At 57.8% G+C, this 8215-nt stretch overlaps 1 long non-coding RNA gene across 1 annotated transcript in view; it reads right to left on the bottom strand.

Moving 5' to 3' along the window:
• Positions 1-616: 616 nt before the first annotated feature.
• LOC120324983 overlaps positions 617-8215 on the bottom strand; it is a 35679-nt gene continuing 28080 nt past the window's right edge. Inside the window, exon 2 of the long non-coding RNA XR_005566733.1 lies at positions 617-902. This is a non-coding gene — a long non-coding RNA (uncharacterized LOC120324983). The remainder of the gene's footprint in view (positions 903-8215) is intronic.

Here is an 8215-nt window from a genome sequence, read left to right as displayed (position 1 = left end):
CCGCGGCACGGGAGAGCGGTGACCCCGGTGGGCACGGCCGGGACTGCAGCCCCGGGCGCGACCCAAAAGCGGGGGATAGACCCCAAACCACGGCCGGGATGAGAGAGTGTGTCGTGGGTGGCCATAACCACTTGTCCCTCCCGCAGTCCTCGGCCCTGTCGCTCAAGTCCTGCAGTGCGGACTCGCCGTTCCCGGTAGCTGGAGAGGGCTCCCATCCCCGGGCGGCCCCAACGCCCCTAAATCCCGCAGCTCCTGCTCCCGATCCCCGAGTGCCGGCTCTCCTCATCCCGCCCCTGCCGCAGGTATCTGTACGAGTACGCCAGCAGCTACAGCCAGGCGCCCCTGCCTGTGCTCCTGGGCTCCACCAGGACCTTCCTCTCCATGGTCTCCACCTGCTGCATCTCCCCTGCACCCACCGCCTGCTTCCTGAAGGAGGTGACACCCCTGGCACCAGTGGGCTCATCTCCATGCTGCTCCTTGGCAATCCAGGCGAACCAAGGACGCCTGCTTCCAAATTTCCAGCCACTCCCCCATACCACCACAGTGATCCTCAGATCTCAATTCAATCAGACAAGACTCGACACAGAAGGAGCAAAAATGGACATGAGCTCTCCTATAAATGCATAAAGCTACTTTATTTTCAGTAGACATTTAATTTTGAAAAATAGAAATGCTAAAATATCTCATCATCTTTTGATTCCATAAAAGTCACAATAGAAAGCTTCATAAAACTGTAAAATACTATAATGTTATAAGGAATTTCATGGTTTCTATTACTGGGAAAAAAAAATAACTTGAATAAGATTTGAAAGGTTTTCTGCTTTTTTCCTTTTTGTTCCACCATCCTGATCCACTTCATTTCATCCCAAGTTTTCATTCCCTCCTCCAAAGCAAATACAGACCTAGGAGAATTAAAAACAATAATAAAAGTAGCTGAAAGTGCTGTTGATTCAAAATCAAAATCCAAATACAAAGGTGTATCAGCAGGCCAGAGGCTGGTGGCCACCGTGTTCCCGGAGCTGGGACAAAGCTGGCTGTGGCTGGTGGCCGTCAGGGGTCCCACCGGGAGCTGGGACCTTGGATTTGTGAGGGGAAGGTCGTTGTTGGCGGCCGACTCTGATCTCAGAGGGCTTTGGGTCAGCCTCCACACCTATTCCCTGAAGCGCCCACCCAGGCTTTTCCTACGAAATACCCAATTTGGATTGAACTGCTCCTCTTCAGGCCTTTTCCCACGTCTCTGCAGCCTTTTCAGAGCAGGTTTCAGCTGCGTTCCTGTGACATACAACACAGCTTTCATGGAAACGGAAGCGAAGACCCCTTGAGAGTGAGCGGGGGAGGTACGGAGGTGACGGCTCCTTTGTGGGAACAGATGCTAAAATTTGGCATTTAAGGTCTCAGCACCATCACAAAATCCTCTCGACTTCACCAACGAGAACTTTGGTTACACAAGGACCAAGCGGCAGCACATGCCCTTCCTCTGCAGTGGGGTTGCCTCCATCAGGGAATTCACCTGGACAGTTTGGGGATTCTTTTTTCTTATTATACTTTTTGGACGAAGTTTTTAGTGTGTTCCCTCATTTCCCCTGTGCCATGGTCCAAACCCGATCCAAACGAGGATTCCTGGAAGGCAAAAGGTGCCAGCACAGAAAGCCCTGCCTGCCCACGGACTGCCCAGGCTGCGCCACACACTGCACCTGAAAGCCAAAGCTCACAAGCTTTCTGTCCTGGGAAACAGGGCTGCTGGTCCCCCCTTTTCGGCAGCCCAGCCCACCATTGCCGCCACCCGGATCCAAACCCTTTATCAATGAAGGATTCCCCGGAGGAAAAGGTGCCAGCACAGAAGCCCTGGCTGGCAACACGGACTGCCCAGGCGCGCCACACACTGCACCTGACAGCCAAACCTCAACAAGCATTCTGTCCTAGGAAAACAGGGCTGCTGTCCCCCCTTTTCGTCAGCCCCGCGGCCCCCCGCCCACCCATTGCCGTCTCGCCCCCAATTCCCGATCCAAACCCGTTCAAAGGAGGAGTCGCGAAGGCAAAAGGTGCCAGCACAGAAAGCCCTGGCTGCACACGGACTGCCCAGGCTGCGCCACACACTGCACCTGAAAGCCAAACCTCACAAGCTTTCTGTCCTGGGAAACAGGGCTGCTGTCCCCCCTTTCGTCAGCCCCACCCACCATTGCCGGCTAGGCCCCCAAGTCCCGATACCAATGAGGATTCCTGGAAGGGAAAAGGTGCCAGCACAGAAAGCCCTGCCTGCCCACGGACTGCCCAGGCTGCGCCACACACTGCACCTGAAAGCCAAACCTCACAAGCTTTCTGTCCTGGGAAACAGGGCTGCTGTCCCCCCTTTCGTCAGCCCCGCCCACCAGTGCCGGACACCCGATCCAAACCCGTTACAAATGAGGATTCCTCGAAGGGAAAAGGTGCCAGCACAGAAAGCCCTGGCTGCACACGGACTGCCCAGGCTGCGCCACACACTGCACCTGAAAGCCAAACCTCACAAGCTTTCTGTCCTGAGAAACAGGGCTGCTGTCCCCCCTTTCGTCAGCCCCGCCCACCATTGCCGGATCGCCTCCCCCAAAACCGATACAAAAGAGCATTCCTCGAAGGGAAAAGGTGCCAGCACAGAAAGCCCTGGCTGCACACGGACTGCCCAGGCTGCGCCACACACTGCACCTGAAAGCCAAACCTCACAAGCTTTCTGTCCTGGGAAACAGGGCTGCTGTCCCCCCTTTCGTCAGCCCCGCCCACCATTGCCGGCTCGCCCCCCAAGTTCCGATACCAATGAGGATTCCTGGAAGGCAAAAGGTGCCAGCACAGAAAGCCCTGGCTGCCCACAGACTTTCCAGGCAGCACCACACACTGCACCTGAAAGCCAAACCTCACAAGCTTTCTGTCCTGGGAAACAGGGCTGCTGTCCCCCCTTTCGTCAGCCCCGCCCACCACTGTCGGACACCTGATCCAAACGCGTTACAAATGAGGATTCCTCGCAGGGAAAAGGTGCCAGCACAGAAAGCCCTGCCTGCCCACAGAGTACCCAGGCTGCGCCACACACTGCACCTGAAAGCCAAAGCTCACAAGCTTTCTGTCCTGGGAAACAGGGCTGCTGTCCCCCCTTTCGTCAGCCCCGCCCACCATTGCCGGCCACCGGATCCAAACCCGTTACAAATGAAGATTCCTCGAAGGGAAAAGGTGCCAGCACAGAAAGCCCTGCCTGCCCACAGAGTGCCCAGGCTGCACCACACACTGCACCTGAAAGCCAAACCACACAAGCTTTCTGTCCTGGGAAACAGGGCTGCTGTCCCCCCTTTCGTCAGCCCCGCCCACCATTGCCGGCTCGCCCCCCAAGTTCCGATACCAATGAGGATTCCTGGAAGGCAAAAGGTGCCAGCACAGAAAGCCCTACCTGCCCACAGAGTGCCCAGGCTGCGCCACACACTGCACCTGAAAGCCAAAGCTCACAAGCTTTCTGTCCTGGGAAACAGGGCTGCTGTCCCCCCTTTCGTCAGTCCCGCCCACCATTGCCGGACACCCGATCCAAACCCATTACAAATGAGGATTCCTCGAAGGGAAAAGGTGCCAGCACAGAAAGCCCTGGCTGCCCACAGAGTGCCCAGGGTGCGCCACACACTGCACCTGAAAGCCAAACCTCACAAGCTTTCTGTCCTGGGAAACAGGGCTGCTGTCCCCCCTTTCGTCAGCCCCGCCCACCATTGCCGGCCACCCGATCCAAACCCGTTACAAATGAGAATTCCTCGAAGGGAAAAGGTGCCAGCACAGAAAGCCCTGGCTGCCCACCGAGAACCCAGGGTGCTACACACACTGCACCTGAAAGCCAAACCTCACAAGCTTTCTGTCCTGGAAAACAGGGCTGCTGTCCCCCCTTTCGTCAGCCCCGCCCACCACTGCCGGACACCTGATCCAAACGCGTTACAAATGAGGATTCCTCGAATGGAAAAGGTGCCAGCACAGAAAGCCCTGCCTGCCCACAGAGTGCACAGGGTGCTCCACACACTGCACCTGAAAGCCAAAGCTCACAAGCTTTCTGTCCTGGGAAACAGGGCTGCTGTCCCCCCTTTCGTCAGCCCCGCCCACCACTGCCGGACACCTGATCCAAACCCGTTACAAATGAGGATTCCTCGAATGGAAAAGGGGCCAGCACAAAACCCTGGCGGCCCACAGAGTACCCAGGGGGCGCAACACACTGCACTGAAAGCCAACCTCACAGGCTTTCCTTCCTGAAACAAGGCGTCTGTCCCACTTGCGTTCGCAGCCCGCCCACCAGTGCCGTCCTCCCCCCCCAAGTTCCGATACCAATGAGGATTCCTGGAAGGCAAAATGTGCCAGCACAGAAAGCCCTGCCTGCCCACAGAGTGCCCAGGCTGCGCCACACACTGCACCTGAAAGCCAAACCTCACAAGCTTTCTGTCCTGGGAAACAGGGCTGCTGTCCCCCCTTTCGTCAGCCCCGCCCACCATTGCCGGACACCCGATCCCAACCCGTTACAAATGAGGATTCCTCGAAGGGAAAAGGTGCCAGCACAGAAAGCCCTGCCTGCCCACGGACTGCCCAGGCTGCGCCACACACTGCACCTGAAAGCCAAACCTCACAAGCTTTCTGTCCTGGGAAACAGGGCTGCTGTCCCCCCTTTCGTCAGCCCCGCCCACCATTGCCGGCCACCCGATCCAAACCCTTTACAAATGAGGATTCCTCAAAGGGAAAAGGTGCCAGCACAGAAAGCCCTGGCTGCCCACAGAGTGCCCAGGCCGCGCCACACACTGCACCTGAAAGCCAAAGCTCACAAGCTTTCTGTCCTGGAAACAGGGCTGCTGTCCCCCCTTTCGTCAGCCCCGCCCACCATTGCCGGACACCCGATCCAAACCCGTTACAAATGAGGATTCTTCGAATGGAAAAGGTGCCAGCACAGAAAGCCCTGCCTGCCCACAGAGTGCCCAGGCTGCGCCACACACTGCACCTGAAAGCCAAACCTCACAAGCTTTCTGTCCTGGGAAACAGGGCTGCTGTCCCCCCTTTCGTCAGCCCCGCCCACCACTGCCGGACACTGATCCAAACCCGTTACAAATGAGGATTCTTCGAATGGAAAAGGTGCCAGCACAGAAAGCCCTGGCTGCCCACCTACTTCCCACGGGCCGCACCAACACTGCACCTGAAAAGCCCAACCTCACAGCGTTCTGTCCTGGGAAACAGGGCCTGTCCCCCCTTTCGTAGCCCGCCCACCCTGCCGCGCCACCGATCCCACACCTTGTTACAATGACGATCCTCGAGGGAAAAGCGTGCCAGCACGAAAGCCCTGGTGCCCACAGAGTACCCCAGGATGCGCCACCCCACACACTGCACCTGAAAGCCAAACCTCACAAGCTTTCTGTCCTGGGAAACAGGGCTGCTGTCCCCCCTTTCGTCAGTCCCGCCCACCATTGCCGGACACCCGATCCAAACCCGTTACAAATGAAGATTCCTCGAAGGGAAAAGGTGCCAGCATAGAAAGCCCTGCCTGCCCACAGAGTGCCCAGGCTGCGCCACACACTGCACCTGAAAGCCAAACCTCACAAGCTTTCTGTCCTGGAAACAGGGCTGCTGTCCCCCCTTTCGTCAGCCCTGCCCACCACTGCCGGACACCTGATCCAAACGCGTTACAAATGAGGATTCCTCGAAGGGAAAAGGTGCCAGCACAGAAAGCGCTGGCTGCCCACAGACTTCCCAGGCAGCACCACACACTGCACCTGAAAGCCAAACCTCACAAGCTTTCTGTCCTGGGAAACAGGGCTGCTGTCCCCCCTTTCGTCAGCCCCGCCCACCATTGCCGGCTCGCCCCCCAAGTCCTGATACCAATGAGGATTCCTGGAAGGCAAAAGGTGCCAGCACAGAAAGCCCTGCCTGCCCACGGACTGCCCAGGCTGCGCCACACACTGCACCTGAAAGCCAAAGCTCACAAGCTTTCTGTCCTGGGAAACAGGGCTGCTGTCCCCCCTTTCGTCAGTCCCGCCCACCATTGCCGGACACCCGATCCAAACCCATTACAAATGAGGATTCCTCGAAGGGAAAAGGTGCCAGCACAGAAAGCCCTGCCTGCCCACGACTGCCCAGGTTGCTCCACACACTGCACCTGAAAGCCAAACCTCACAAGCTTTCTGTCATGGAAAACAGGGCTGCTGTCCCCCCTTTCGTCAGCCCCGCCCACCACTGCCGGCCACCCGATCCAAACCCGTTACAAATGAGGATTCCTCGAATGGAAAAGGTGCCAGCACAGAAAGCCCTGGCTGCCCACAGAGTACCCAGGGTGCTCCACACACTGCACTTGAAAGCCAAACCTCACAAGCTTTCTGTCCTGGGAAACAGGGCTGCTGTCCACCCTTTCGTCAGCCCCGCCCACCACTGCCGGCCACCCGATCCAAACCCGTTACAAATGAAGATTCCTCGAATGGAAAAGGTGCCAGCACAGAAAGCCCTGGCTGCCCACAGAGTGCACAGGCTGCGCCACACACTGCACCTGAAAGCCAAACCTCACAAGCTTTCTGTCCTGGGAAACAGGGTTGCTGTCCCCCCTTTCGTCAGCCCCGCCCACCATTGCCGGACACCCGATCCAAACCCGTTACAAATGAGGATTCCTCGAAGGGAAAAGGTGCCAGCACAGAAAGCCCTGGCTGCCCATGGACTGCCCAGGCTGCGCTACACACTGCACCTGAAAGCCAAACCTCACAAGCTTTCTGTCCTGGGAAACAGGGCTGCTGTCCCCCCTTTCGTCAGCCCCGCCCACCATTGCCGGCTCGCCCCCCAAGTTCCGATACCAATGAGGATTCCTGGAAGGCAAAATGTGCCAGCACAGAAAGTCCTACCTGCCCACAGAGTGCCCAGGCTGCGCCACACACTGCACCTGAAAGCCAAACCTCACAAGCTTTCTGTCCTGGAAAACAGGGCTGCTGTCCCCCCTTTCGTCAGCCCCGCCCACCACTGCTGGACACCCGATCCAAACCCGTTACAAATGAGGATTCCTCGAAGGGAAAAGGTGCCAGCACAGAAAGCCCTGGCTGCCCACAGAGTACCCAGGGTGCTCCACACACTGCACCTGAAAGCCAAACCTCACAACCTTTCTGTCCTGGGAAACAGGGCTGCTGTCCCCCCCTTTCGTCAGCCCCGCCCACCACTGCCGGACACCTGATCCAAACGCGTTACAAATGAGGATTCCTCGAAGGGAAAAGGTGCCAGCACAGAAAGCCCTGGCTGCCCACAGACTGTCCAGGCAGCACCACACACTGCACCTGAAAGCCAAACCTCACAAGCTTTCTGTCCTGGGAAACAGGGCTGCTGTCCCCCCTTTCGTCAGCCCCGCCCACCATTGCCGGCTCGCCCCCCAAGTCCCGATACCAATGAGGATTCCTGGAAGGCAAAAGGTGCCAGCACAGTAAGCCCTGGCTGCACACGGACTGCCCAGGCTGCGCCACACACTGCACCTGAAAGCCAAAGCTCACAAGCTTTCTGTCCTGGGAAACAGGGCTGCTGTCCCCCCTTTCGTCAGCCCCGCCCACCACTGCCGGACACCTGATCCAAACGCGTTATAAATGAGGATTCCTCGAAGGGAAAACGTGCCAGCACAGAAAGCCCTGGCTGCCCACAGACTTCCCAGGCAGCACCACACACTGCACCTGAAAGCCAAACCTCACAAGCTTTCTGTCCTGGGAAACAGGGCTGCTGTCCCCCCTTTCGTCAGCCCCGCCCACCACTGCCGGCCACCCGATCCAAACCCGTTACAAATGAAGATTCCTCGAATGAAAAAGGTGCCAGCACAGAAAGCCCTGGCTGCCCACAGAGTGCACAGGCTGCGCCACACACTGCACCTGAAAGCCAAAGCTCACAAGCTTTCTGTCCTGGGAAACAGGGCTGCTGTCCCCCCTTTCGTCAGCCCCCCCCACCATTGCCGGCTCGCCCCCCAAGTCCCGATACCAATGAGGATTCCTGGAAGGCAAAAGGTGCCAGCACAGAAAGCCCTGGCTGCCCACAGAGTGCCCAGGGTGCTCCACACACTGCACCTGAAAGCCAAACCTCACAAGCTTTCTGCCCTGGGAAACAGGGCTGCTGTCCCCCCTTTCGTCAGTCCCGCCCACCATTGCCAGCCACCCGATCCAAACTCGTTACAAATGAGAATTCCTCGAAGGGAAAAGGTGCCAGCACAGAAAGCCCTGGCTGCCCACAGAGT

Source organism: Pipra filicauda, unplaced genomic scaffold, assembly GCF_003945595.2.
Source record: "Pipra filicauda isolate LSUMZ 115617 unplaced genomic scaffold, ASM394559v2 scaffold1279_size58734_pilon, whole genome shotgun sequence".
Classification (NCBI taxonomy): Eukaryota; Metazoa; Chordata; class Aves; order Passeriformes; family Pipridae; genus Pipra; species Pipra filicauda.
This window is presented reverse-complemented; position numbering and strand designations above follow the sequence as displayed.